This window comes from Lagenorhynchus albirostris, chromosome 13 (genome assembly GCF_949774975.1).
Source record: "Lagenorhynchus albirostris chromosome 13, mLagAlb1.1, whole genome shotgun sequence".
In the NCBI taxonomy this organism is placed as follows: Eukaryota; Metazoa; Chordata; class Mammalia; order Artiodactyla; family Delphinidae; genus Lagenorhynchus; species Lagenorhynchus albirostris.
In genome coordinates this window covers 36,027,115-36,041,002 of record NC_083107.1, presented here as the reverse complement: position 1 = coordinate 36,041,002, position 13,888 = coordinate 36,027,115, and positions in this window count along the sequence as shown.

Genomic DNA, 13,888 nt, shown 5'->3' with positions numbered 1-13,888 from the left:
TTTTTGGTCAACAAATAGATGTATAAATTCTAAATAAACAGATGTATCTGCTGGTAGGCACTCTAACAGTAAAGGAACCTAGAGATTTCTCCCCTACCCTAATTGGCAAATATTTACTTTTTTCTGAGTAAAAGACTTTCCTAAACATTTAAGCAGTTGAACTCAATTCTTTGATAGATAACAGGGTAAAAAAAAAAAAAAAAGACTATATACTCTACAGATCTTTATGTACTATTTACTTAAGTCCTTTTAAAAGGTATTATTTTTAAGATTTCTTGAAATTCCTGACCTGAGTCATCTCTGTGATATATCACACCCTGTCACATCAAGTTAACTTACATTGGATAAAGAGAAGAAAGGTTATAAACTTAGCATGCATACCACCTGACATAAAACATTTGCCAGCTATTTCTTCTGCTTAAATGAATGCATTCCAAATATCTAGACTATTACCTATAAAAACTATAAATTTTATTAAAAAATGAAACAGTCATCTCTACACATTATTATAGTGCATACATTTATGAGTACACCTAATTCTAGATAAGGAAAGAGTTTTACTAGAAACAACATGTTTCTCTTTTACATTTTGTTTTCACCTTTGACCCTGCATATGAATGTATGTGCACAAACTTGTTTTACTTCCTTCTTAGAGGCAGTCTGACCAGGAACACAGTAACTATCTAATTATGGAATTTAGAAAATAAAGAAAAAATAACTAACTGAACTTTAACACATTTGCCCCGAAGTATTTACAGTGCTTAGGTTACCATGCCATTTGTTATGAAAAAGTTTTATGAAGATCTAAACACTTTTACTTCTGATTACTAAGGCAACATGAAATGAGACGTTCATAAGAATTTCAGGTAATGTAGGAAAAAAATTTTTCTGACTGAAGCAATCACTCTTCACCCACACTTAATGGTCTCCACTAATGTAAATTATTTAGCTACATTATTAGCAAATTTACTGTAATAATGCCTCTATCTCATTTTGTTATTATAAATACATCTTTAAATCAACATACCCACTGAATGAACAAGTCAATTTCCTTTAACTTTGGAGAAATTGCTGAAGTTTACCACTGAATAGGTGAATGAACTGTTCAGCTCAAAGGCTAAGGTAAAGAAATTCAGTTCCACAGTAGTACTATAATCTTCCAGCTCACTGCTCAAAGTTATTATAGAGATTGTATGACACACTGCTCAAAGCTACTTTCCTGCATTATGCTATGAAAATGGTGTACCTGCTCGTGTTTGGCACTGTTAGGATAATATGGTAAACAAAGATGACAAAGAAAACCTTCTATCTTTTTTTTAATACCAAAAAAAACCCAAAAAAAGAAATCCCACAAAAAGCAAAACAACTCAAAAATAAGTAAAAAGTAACATTAGGCAGTAAGGAATATGGGAAATTACAGTGGATTTGAAATAAAAAAGAATGGCAAAGTGGTTCAGAGTATGAGATTAGGAGTCAAATAGGAATGGTTTTAAATTCTGCTTCTGTCACTTTGAGTCTCTGTCCTTACTTATAAACGGGAAAACTAATACTTAACTCTTATGGTTGGTTGTTATAAATGTGAAACATGACAGTAATTGCAGAGCTTAGCACTATGCTGGGTAAATAACATGTGTTAGTATATAGTAATTTTTATTTTTGATGAAGATTGGTTCCTTTATTCTCCTACCCTGATAATAGTCCATTTCTAGATTCAGCACAGTAGAGAAGTTACAAACACATGCTTTGAGAAAAAAGGACTTATGTGTAACAATCTTTCTGCATCATACTTCCTTCATCTAAGATTACTGTGACCATTTAATGAGATAATGCATGGTCTTCAACATATTCTCCAGTTTATAGTATGTATTTGATAAATGGTGGCTAAAATCATAAGACCTGAATTCTGGCTCTAGCTGTTGCACTGATGAGTATGTAATTATGTAAACAAGGCACTCAGCCTTTCTGAATTTCATGCAAAAAATGGGCATAACATCTGTCCTGTTTATCTTTTAGGGTTGCTGAGATAATAAAATGATGCAGGTAAGCACGTAGAAAACGGCAAAGCCCATAAAAATGGATGGTGTTACTATACTTCTGATGGCAGTTTAGAGGTTAAGTACCATAAAAATGGGATTTAAAAATCTTTTTTATATAATCAAGAAAGCTGTGCTTGACTCTTGTTTCACAGACAATACACAAGTGATGAACATTATAACAGAAGCACCATTTTTCTCTGTTGAGATTAATTTATTGTACTCAGGATCAGAAAAGTTACTTAAAGTGAATATTTTGTCTTGTTCAACCTAACACTTTGATTTATATACATTGTAGTATAGAGTATATGACAAGTAGATTGAAGGTTTTTGTTATGCAGAAAGGCCTTCTTTGACCTCAGGAATTCACTAACAGGAATGATACATTATTATGTTATAAGATTAACTACAACTGGTAAAGCCCTTTAAAGGTGAAAAACACTCTATAAATGCTTAGCATTTATAGCTGCTAACATCTAATAAGGTTAAGCTCTTCTTCAAAATGAGCTACTGCTTGATGAGTTGGTTTTTAAATAAGCTGACATGCCACAAGTGGCAGCTGCTATATCATGTGAGTGATTTCATGATTATTGCAATCATTAGAATGTCTATTATTAGTTATAATTATTGATTGATTATTCCTTTAAGATTATTATTGTCTCAGAAAACTGAGGCACCGAAAAGTGAAATAATCCGTTTGATTCCACTCGTCAAGCTAGCACAGCATAAGGCTCAAGCTTCTGGAAAACCCCTGAGGTGCTGATGCTGTACAGCTGCTGTCCAATATGGTAACTACTATTAAGTGTGGCTATTGAACTCTTCAAACATGGCTAGTAAGACTGAGGAAAAAATTTTTAAATTTCATTTATTTAAAAAATTTTAAATTTAAAAACATACTCAGTTCAGTAATTGTAAAACTTTTAAGAATGTATGCACCAACTTGGGTACATGAAATTACTTCTTCAACTGAAAACTTTATGAAATCTAAATACAGATAAAGTATTTCTGATGAAAATTTAACATCTAATTTGAGATGTACTTTTAACATACAGTAGAAAATTTAAGGGTATGTGGCTTGCATTGTATTTCTATTGGACAACATTGCTATATAGGTTCAAAGACAAACAATAAATTATGTATATGGACCCTACGCCCTCTTATATCCATCTGGAGAAGGATATATGAATGTTCAAAATTCAGTTCCAGGAACTGAATCAGGAACAGTTATAGGTCTTTTCTTTGATAGTGGACACTTGGCTTCAGGAACCATAACCTGGGATTACCTCAGTTACGTGCTGTTAAATGACTAACAACCAGCTCCCAAAATCAACCAGTTTCTTGATTTCTGTGGTGTAAATTATTCCTACCATGGCCAGTTTTGAGCTACCAACATGATGTCCCTGAACTTAGAATTGGGAAGAGATACCCTTAATTGGCACTTGGAAGGCCACAGGAGCCAGCCCTAGTGCATCACTGGAATACTTTATGAGTTCCTGACATCTGTATTTCTTGAAAGTTTTGTAGGTATGTATGTCTGTTGTGGGGGCTGAAGTAGATCGGCTTTAAACTGAGTTCTACCCCATAGCAAATTGTAGGATGATTAGACCTGGGGATGAAGGGCATTTTATTTTCTTTAAGCCTAAGGGATGTAAGTCACTAGAAAAACCCTGACTCTTCCTTTACTCTCATCGAGAATACAAATTTATGGTTACATGAAGCCATTTTGTGAACTATAAAAATGGTTAAAAGCAGGTAAACATACTAAATTTTGATAAGACAGATGCATGATTTTAACTCATAAACTTTATATACCAACTGTATAACAAATACTTTCTTTTGCAAAGAGACATCTTGGGGACATGGTAAGAATATAGGAAGAACTGATATAAATTCTGACACATTGTGAAGAGAATTTAATACATGTAAAATATCTGTAAGACTTCCAAATTCAGCTCTAAAGTTCAATAATTTTATGACTTTTGTTAGTGACTATATGTGAAATCATTCTGTTTATTTAGAAGTTACTCAGTTTCTGTATTAGCTCCTTTGCTTGGACACCCTGATGTTACGTCTCATGCTAGAGTAAATTTCTGCATAAAGTAAGTCTTTTAAAGGCAGTATTTAAGAGGATTTAATTCAAAAGTATTTTTTTTAAGATTTTTTTTTTTGATATGGACCACTTTTAAAGTCTTTATTGAATTTGTTACAATACTGCTTCTGTTTTATGTTTTGTTTTTTTGGCCATGAGGCATGTGGGATCTTAGCTCCCTGACCAGGGATCAAACTCACACCCCTTGCACTGGAAGGCAAAGTCTCAACCACTGCACTGCCAGGGAAGTCCCCAAAAGTGTTTTTGAATAAAGCAGTTCACCTTCTAAGAGAATATTCAAACTTATTTTTTCAGTATGGGTTTGTACTATTAGGTGGATATGCATAAATGATTTTTTTTTCAGAGTCGTATGTTGTCTAGAATTTTGCAGTGTTTTAATTTGGGTTCTGTCTGATCATATGTCATCATATACATAGAATTTTAGTGCTGAAAAGATTTAGACTCTTCTAGTTATATCTTATTTTATAGTTGAGCAAACTGAGACCCCAAAAAGTGACTTAAGATGTCAGATGGTTAGTCTTGACTAGTTTAACTAAAACTAGAACTCAGCTTTCCTGACTGCCACCTTAGTAATCTTAAAGTTTGTAGCATCGTACTGCATGAATCTATTTGTCTATCCACATTTCAGGATTATTGATACAAATTTTTTTTGCTGTACTCCATACTAGCCAAGTTAGCACATATTCCATTTATTCTTCATGGTTTCATTAGCTACTCTTAATATAACATACCAATCCTCAGGCAAAATTTTTCATTATTTACTTGCAGAAAATGTAACTGGGAACAATTCTGTCCTGTATCAGCACAGTTTACTAGTCTAACTAATAAGTAAGTCAGAGAAGAAGGTTTGAGACATTGACTCCTTTCTGAAAAGGAGAAAAAGTAGGGGAAAGCCCAAATAGTTTAATGTTTGCACCTTTCTCCATAGGAAAAGATTATTGTTATCTTTTGCTAAGTTACTGTAAATTTATGACTAGGTGAGTCCTGAAAAGATGACACCTTGTTTCATAATATTGTGTATTTCAGAATTCAAAAAGATGTTAAATATTTAAATGATAGAAAGGTTTGACCTCAAAATCAATACCTAATTTAGAGAAAATCTATATGTAAGGCAATTAAGAATTGATATTACTTAATATGTCACATTGTGTGATTGACAACATTATGTCACTACAGAAAGTAAAGTTTGGATAATCATGCATTCTTAGGAATTTTACTGAAAACTGTAAGTCTCTTTTAAGTTATACAAGTGATACAGTCTTGTGTAGATCTCTGCAGCTAAGCAAAGCAGTTAGTCTTTGATGCACTTATAATTATGAAGGGTTTAATAATTATGAAGGGTTTAGGGTTATGTCTTTTGACAAAGATGCCTAGATAGGTGGGAAGGTATAGGTCAAAACTGACATCATGACACAATTAATATAAGATAGATAGGTAAAGTAGAGCCAAAATTAGGTTGGCATGAATACATCTCCTAAGTCAAACAAGTAATATAGCTTCTAAACCATAATGTAGGTAAACAGTTAACCACAACTTCAAGTATTAATAATGAGATTTTAAGTATAAGAGAGTCTTAACTTTCATGCTTTTATCATCTATAGGTATAATTTTATACACTTGTACAATGGTACCATGATTTTATAGTAAAACCAATAAGGCATTTAGGAAGAAGATAACATAAAAAAATTCAGGGTTTTGAATGGTGTTTAATGACATGGGAATGTAGGCACAATATACCACTGGGTAACAAAAAGGAAGATAAATAAATGACTTGAGTTTTGTTAAATATATGCATAAGAAAAAGAAATAAGTTAACTAATATTATCAGTTATCTCTGGGTGATAATATAATAATTTTTTTTTTTTTTTTGCCACACAGTACAGCATGCAGGATCTTAGTTCCCTGACCAGGGATCGAACCTGTGCCCCCTGCAGTGGAGTCTTAACTACTGGACTGCCAGGGAAGTCCCCAATATAATGAGTAATTTTTATACTATATTTTTAATATTGTATTCTCTAAAGTTCATCACTATGCACAAATAATCTTTCATATCAATTTCAAAATATATTTTAAAAGGAGATGGCAACTTATAAAGCGACAGCCTTTTATAGCATAGTATCTAAAAGATCATATATGATAAGTGTATTTGGAAATATAATGCACTTGGAAGAATTTTTTAATATTCAGACAGCCACATTACGTGCAGCTGGGAATTATTTTTGAATAGGGTTTTTAAATTATTTCCATTTCTGTGCATATGAGGATTATATAGAGCAAGCTGTCCTCCCATTTTGCTTATTTGCTTCTTCTAAATACTATTCTTCAAAATTCATTGTAACAAATGAACTTGTAGCTTTCCCCCTAAGTGGTGATTGCTTTCAGTTATAGGTGTTCTGCTGGGTGTATGCTCACCTCAATTAAGATAGTTCCCAGACTTTGTTACAGTTAGGTGTAGCTTTGTGACCAGGATCTGTCCAATGGGATATGAGCAGAAGTGATGTGTAACAACTCCTGGGTTGTACCTAAATGAGCAAAGAATGTGCCTTCCTTCTTTTTCCTCTTTCTTGAAGGCAGGACTGTAAATCTTCAAAGATACAGAAAAAATACCCTAGATATAACAAAGCAACACGATAGAAGGAGCCTAGTAATCTGATACCAGGATGCCTTACCAGTCCTTACCACCTCCCAATAAAATTCTTTCTTAAATCATCGTCGTCTCTTGCTACAGCAGCCTGACTGTTACATAACATTAACATTGTGGTGGCATTATACCACCACTAGCACACTACCAATGAAGCTCATTTTACCCTGGCAAGTTAGATTCAACATTGTATTGGAGGTCCTAGCTAGAGCAATCAGGCAAGAAAAAGAAATAAAAGGCATTCAATTCAGAAAGGAAGAAGTAAAACTGTCTCATTTTGCAGATGACATGATATTATATGGAGAAACTAAAGAGGCCACCAAAAAAAATGTTGGAACTAATAAAAGAATTCAGTAAAGTTAGAGAATACAAAATCAATAAACAAAAATCAGCTGAGTTTCTATACACTAGTAATGAATTATGAGAAAGAGAAATTAAAAAAGCAGTCCCATTTACAACTGCATAAAAAATGAGAATAAATTTAACCACAGAAATTAAAGATCTATACATTGAAAACTATAAGACTTTGATGAAATTGAAAATGACACAAATGGAAAGATAGCTCATCTTCATGGATTAGAAGAATTAATGTTAAAATGACCATACTACCACAAGCTATCAACAGATTCAATGCAACCCCTATAAAAAGTTCCAATGGCATTTTTTAACAGAAATAGGAAAAACAATCCTTAAATTCGTGTGGAACCACAAAAATCCTTGAATAGACAAATCCTGACAAAGAACGAAGCTGGAGGCAGCACACGTCCTGATTTCAAACTATACTATAAAGCTACAGTAATCAAAACAGTATGGTACTGGCATAAAAATAGACATGTAGATCAATGGAATAGAATAGATACATCAGCTAATATTTGACAAGGGAATCAAGACTACTCAACAGGGAAAGGATAGTCTCTTCAACAAATGTTAGTGGGAAAACTGGATAACTGCATGCAAAGAAGTGAAACTGCACCCTTATCTTACACCACTCACAAAAATTGACTCAAAATGGATTAAAGACTTAAACATAAGACCTGCAAACATAAAGCTCCTAGAAGAAAACGTAGGGAAAAAGCTCTGTGACACTGGACTTGGCAATGATTATTTTCGAAATGACAGCAAAAGCACGAGCGACAGAGATAAATAAGTGGAACTACATCAAACTTAAAAGCTTCTGTGCAGCAAAAGAAACAGTAAAAACAATCGAAAATATCGGCAGAAGACCTGAATAGGCATTTTTCTTAGCGAGACATACAGATCGCCAACATGTTCACGAAAAGGTGCTCAACACTACTTTTAACCAGGGAAAATGCAACTCAAACCCACAATGAGTTATCATCTTGTACTTTTTAGAATGGCTATCATCAAAAAGAGAAGAGATAATAAGTGTTGGTGATGACATGGAGAAACGAGAACCCTTGTGCACTGTTGGTGAGAATGTACACTGGTACAGGCAATATGGAAAACAGTATGGAAGTTCCTCAAAAAATTACAAATAGGACTACCATACAATCCAGAAATTCCACATCCGGGTATATTTACAAAGGCAATTAAATGGATATTGAAAAGATATCTGCACTCCCTTGTTTACTGCAGCATTGTTACAATAACCAAGACACGGAAACAACCTCAATGGATGAGTGGATAAAGAAGAGGCTGTGTGTGTATATAACTACATACAATGGAATATTCTTCAACCATGAGGAGAAGGAAATCCTGCCATTTGTGACATTTGGATGGGCCTTGAAAGCATTATGTTAAATAAGTGAGACAGAGGAAGACAGATAGTACTTAATACCGCTTATATGTGGATCATAAAAAGCTGATCTTGTAGAAATAGAACACAGTGGTGGTTACCAGGGGCTGAGGGGTAAGGGAATTGGGAAGATGTTGGTCAAAAGGTACACAATTCCAGTTATGAGATGAATAAGTTCTGGGAACCTAACACACAGCACTGTGATTATAGTTAACAGTACCGTATTGCTTTATTAAAAATCACTAAGAGTGGGGCTTCCCTGGTGGCACAGTGGTTGAGAGTCTGTCTGCCAATGCAGGGGACATGGGTTCGTGCCCCGGTCCAGGGAGATCCCACATGCTGCAGAGCGGCTGGGCCCGTGAGCCATGGCTGCTGAGCCTGCTCATCTGGAGCCTGTGCTCCACAACGGGAGAGGCCACAACAGTGAGAGGCCCGCGTACTGCAAAAACAAAACAAAACAAAAAAACACTAAGAGAGTAGAGTTTATTCTCACAACAAAAAAGAAATGGTAATTATCTGATGTGATGGAGGTGTTAGCCAACACTATGGTGGTAATCATATTGCAATATATAAGTGTATCAAAAACACACTGTGCATCTTAATTTACACAGTGTTATATGTCAATTGTATCTCATTAAAGTTGAAAATCAATAAATAAAAAAAATATCAACAGAAAATAAGTTCATAGGAATAAATATTAATAAAAGATGTGCAGGACAATTATGAGAAATTAATGAACATCATTAAAGACGGTCAAAGACCTGATAAAAGGAGAGTATGCCACATTCATGACAGGAATATTCAGTACTGTAAGGATGACAATATTAGCTTTATGCAATTTCACTTAAAATACCCATGAAGTTTTCATGAAACTTGACAAAGTAATTCTCAGTGAAGCTCATATGGCAGAGCATAGCACATGAACAGCTAAGGAAATTTTGAAGAAAAACAAGGTGGGGGGAAATATCTATTAGGTATTTCTTACACAATTTTGTGACGAAAGACAGTGTGGATTGGTACAGGGATATACAAATAATCTATGCCTAAAAGGCTTTCTTCCCCTGAAAACCCATCTGCTCACTGACTTCTAAAATTTTCTACTTTTCCTTTTTTTTCCATTTTAATTTTGTATTATAACTCTTTCCTCATGCACTCCTGTATTCATTCATTCAACAAATACTTACTCAGTTACTTATTGTGCAAAGGTCTATACCAAGTGCTATGGATTCAATTTAGCCTCTGTTTATTAAGTCCAACATGTGGGCTTCCTCAGAGGCTGTTTCTACTGATTGGTTTTTTTTTTTTTTTTTTAACTGTTTATGGGTCATAATTTATTTCATTAAATGTCTTATCATTTTTTGTTCAAAATTGTGTTAAGGGGGGATCAAGATGGCAGAGGAGCAGGAAGTGGAGCTTACTGCCTCTGACAAATACATAAAAAATACATCTACAAGTGGAATGATTTGTACAGAACATCTACTGAACGCTGGCAGAAGACCTCAAACTTCCGAAAGGGCAAGAAAACCTCCACATAACCGGGTAGGACAAAAGAAAAAGAGCGAAAGGAATCGGGATAGCACCTGTGCCCCAGGGATGGAGCTGTGAAGGAGGACAGGTTCCTGTACCCTGGGAAGTCCCCTAACTGGTGGGGAGATCAGCCTGGATGGAAGAGTAGCTTTGGAGCCTCAGAGGAGAGCGTAGCAACCAGTTTGCTGTAGGCAAAATGAAGAATGACATGCAGAAACGGTTGGTACTGCCACCCTGTGCTCCTCAGCCTCAGATGCTCAACCGTTGGTGCAGGTAGGGGCTGGGTGCTGAAGTTCAGGCTTTGGAGCTCAGACCTGGGAGAGGACCACAGTTGGCTGTGCGGACACAGCCTGAAGAGGCTGGAGTGTGGCAACTGAGGGTACACTTGGAAGAAGCTGGGGCCCACCAAAGAGGCAAGGCTCCATTGCGGGTGCAAGGGAGAGGGGTGGGAGTGGGACCTCCATAGGAGCCTCTTTCTCTGTGTTCACTCTCAGGCAACAGGACACCATCTACATGAGCTCCAGAGGTGGGTGCAAGCCACCAATGCCATCCTGGGTTCCAGAGATGGGCATATGCTGCCGCCTCCGCTAAGAGTCCTGCAAGTAGGTGCCAATCACTACCCCCACTGTCCCATGAGTGCACGGACCACCGCTGCTGCTTTGAGACCCACAAGAAGACGCTAGTCACTGCCCTCACTGTCCTGGGAGTGTGTGAGCTGCCACCACCACCAAGAGACATGAGAACAGGTGCCAATCACTGCCCCTGCTGTTGTGGGAGTGTGCAGGCAGCCGCCTCCACTAAGAGATGTGGGCACAGGTGCAGGTTGCTGTATGTGCCATCCTGGGAGCATGCACAGGCCACCACACCTGTACACCCCCATTTCAAGGGGATAACAGCCAGCACATGCTGAGGAAAGAGGCATAAAGAATCTAAACTAAAAGCAGCCCCTTGATTGTGGACAAGATGGCAAAGTAGAAGAACTTGAGCTCACCCTCTCATGAAAACATCAAGATCACAGCTAACTGCTAAACAACCACCGACAAAAAAGATTGGAACCTACCAAAAAAGATATTTACATCCAAAGACAAAGAAGAAACCACAACGAGATGGTAGGAGGGGTGCTTTCATGATATAATGAAATCCCATACCCACCGGGTGGGCGACCCACAAACTGGAAAATTAATCACAGAGGTTGTCCCACAGGAGTGAGTTCTGAGCCACATGTCAGGCTCCCCAGCCTGAGGATTTAGGCTAGAGCATTTGGCTTTGAAGGCCAGTGGGCCTTGAATGCAGGAGTTCCACAGGGCTGAGGGAAACAGAGACTCCACTCTTGAATGCACACAAGGTTTCACATGTACAGGGACCCACACAAAGCAGGATCCAGGGCTAAACTCACCTGCAGGTCTTGGAAAGTGTCTTGGGGAAGCAGAGGTCAGCTGTGGCTCACTGTGGGGGCAAGAACACTGGTGGCGGAGGTCCCAGGGAATACTGATGGGTGTGAGCTCTCCTGGAGGTTGCCATTTTGGCACCAAGACCTGGCCCCACCCAACAGCCTGCAGCTCCAGTGCTGAGACACCTCAGGCCAAACAACCAGCAGGGTGGGAACACAGCCCCACCCATTCACAGACAGGCTGCCTAAGTTGTACTGAGCTCACAGCCACCTCTAAACACACCCCTTGACATGACCATGACCACCAGAGGGACAAGACCCAGCTCCACCCACCAGTGGGCAGGCATCGGTCCCTCCCACTAGGAAGCCTGCACAAGCCCCTGAACCAACCTCACCCAACAGGAGGCAAACACCAGAAACAATAGGAACTACAACTCTGCAGCCAGTGGAAAGGAAACCACAAACACAGAAAGTTAGACAAAATGAAACAACAGAGAACTATGGTCCAGACAAAGGAACAAGATAAAACCCCAGAACAACAAGTAAGTGAAGTGGAGATAGGCAATCTACCTGAAAAAGAATTCCAAGTAATGATAGTAAACATGATCCAAGATCTCAGAAAAAGAATGGAGGTACAAACCAAGAAGATACAAGATATGTTTAACAAAGAGCTAGGGGCTTCCCTGGTGGTGCAGTGGTTGAGAATCTGCCTGCTAGTGCAGGGGACACAGGTTCGAGCCCTGGTCTGGGAGGATCCCACATGCCGTGGAGCAACTAGGCCCGTGAGCCACAACTACTGAGCCTGCGTGTCTGGAGCCTGTGCTCTGCAACAAGAGAGGCTGCCAAAGTGAGAGGCCCGCGTACCGCGATGAAGAGTGGCCCCCGCTTGCCACAACTAGAGAAAAGCCTCACACAGAAACGAAGATGCAACACAGTAAAAAAAAAAAAAAAGAGAGCTAGAAGACTTAACAAACAAACAGAGATGAACAATATAACCGAAATGAAAAATATACTACAGGGAATCAACAGAATAAATGAGGCAGAAAAACGAATAAGTGAGTTGGAAGACAGAGTGGTGGAAATCACTGCTACAGAACAGAATAAAGAAAAAGGAATGGAAAAAAAAAATGAGGACAGTCTCAGAGACCTCTGGGATAACATTAAACACACCAACATTCACATTATAGGCGTCCCAGAAGGAGAATACAGAGAGAAAGGGCCTGAGAAAATATCTGAAGAGATTACAGCTGAAAACTCCCCTAACATGGGAAAGGAAAGACTCACTCCAGTCCAGGAAGTACAGAGTCCCAGGCAAGATAAACTCAAGGAGGAACATTCCAAGACATATTAATCAAACTAAAAAATATTAAAGACAAAGAGAAAATATTAAAAGCAACAAGGCAGAAGCAACAAACAACATACAACGGAATCCCCATTAGGATATCAGCTGATTTTTCAGTGGGAACTCAGCAGGCCAGAAGGGAGTGGCACCATATATTTAAAGTGATGAAAGGGAAACTCCTACAACCAAGAATACTTTACCCAGCGAGGCTCTCATTCAGATTTGACAGAAATTAAAAGCTTCATAGACAAGCAAAAGCTAAGAGAATTCAGCATCACCAAACCAGCCTTACAACAAATGCTAAAGGAACTTCTCTAGGTGGAAAAGAAAAGGCCACAATCAGAAACAAGAAAATTACGAATGGGAAAGCTAAAGGTAGGAAAGACTCCACACACAAATATGATATCAAAACCAGCAATCGTGAGGACAGTACAAATGCGGGATATTGGAAATGCCTTTGAAATTAAGAGAGCAGCAACTTGAAATAATCTTGTATATATGTAGACTGCTGTATCAAAACTTCATGGGAACTGCACACCAAAAATCTACAACAGATACACAAAAAAGAAAAAGCAATCCAAACACAATACTAGAAATAGTCATCAAATCCCAAGAGAAGAGAACAAAAGAGGAAGCAAAGAAAAAAGACCTACAAAAACAAATCCAAAATTAACAAAATGGCAATAAGAACATACATATGGATAATTACCTAAAATGTAAATGGATTAAATGCTCCAACCAAGAGACACAGGCTTGCTGAATGGATACAAAAACAATACCCATATAGATGCTGTCTAAAAGAGACCCGCTTCAGATCTAGGGACACATACAGATTGAAAGTGAGGGGATGGAAAAAGATATTCCATGCAAATGGAAAGCAAAAGAAATCAGGAGTAGCAATACTCATATCAGACAAAATAGACTTTAAAATAAAGACTGTTACAAGGGACAAGGACACTACAAAATGATCAAGAGATCAATACAAGAAGCAAATATAACAACTGTAAATATATAGGCACCCAAAATAGGAGCACTTCAATATATAAGGCAAATGCTAGCAGCCATGAAAGGAGAAATCAACAGTAACAC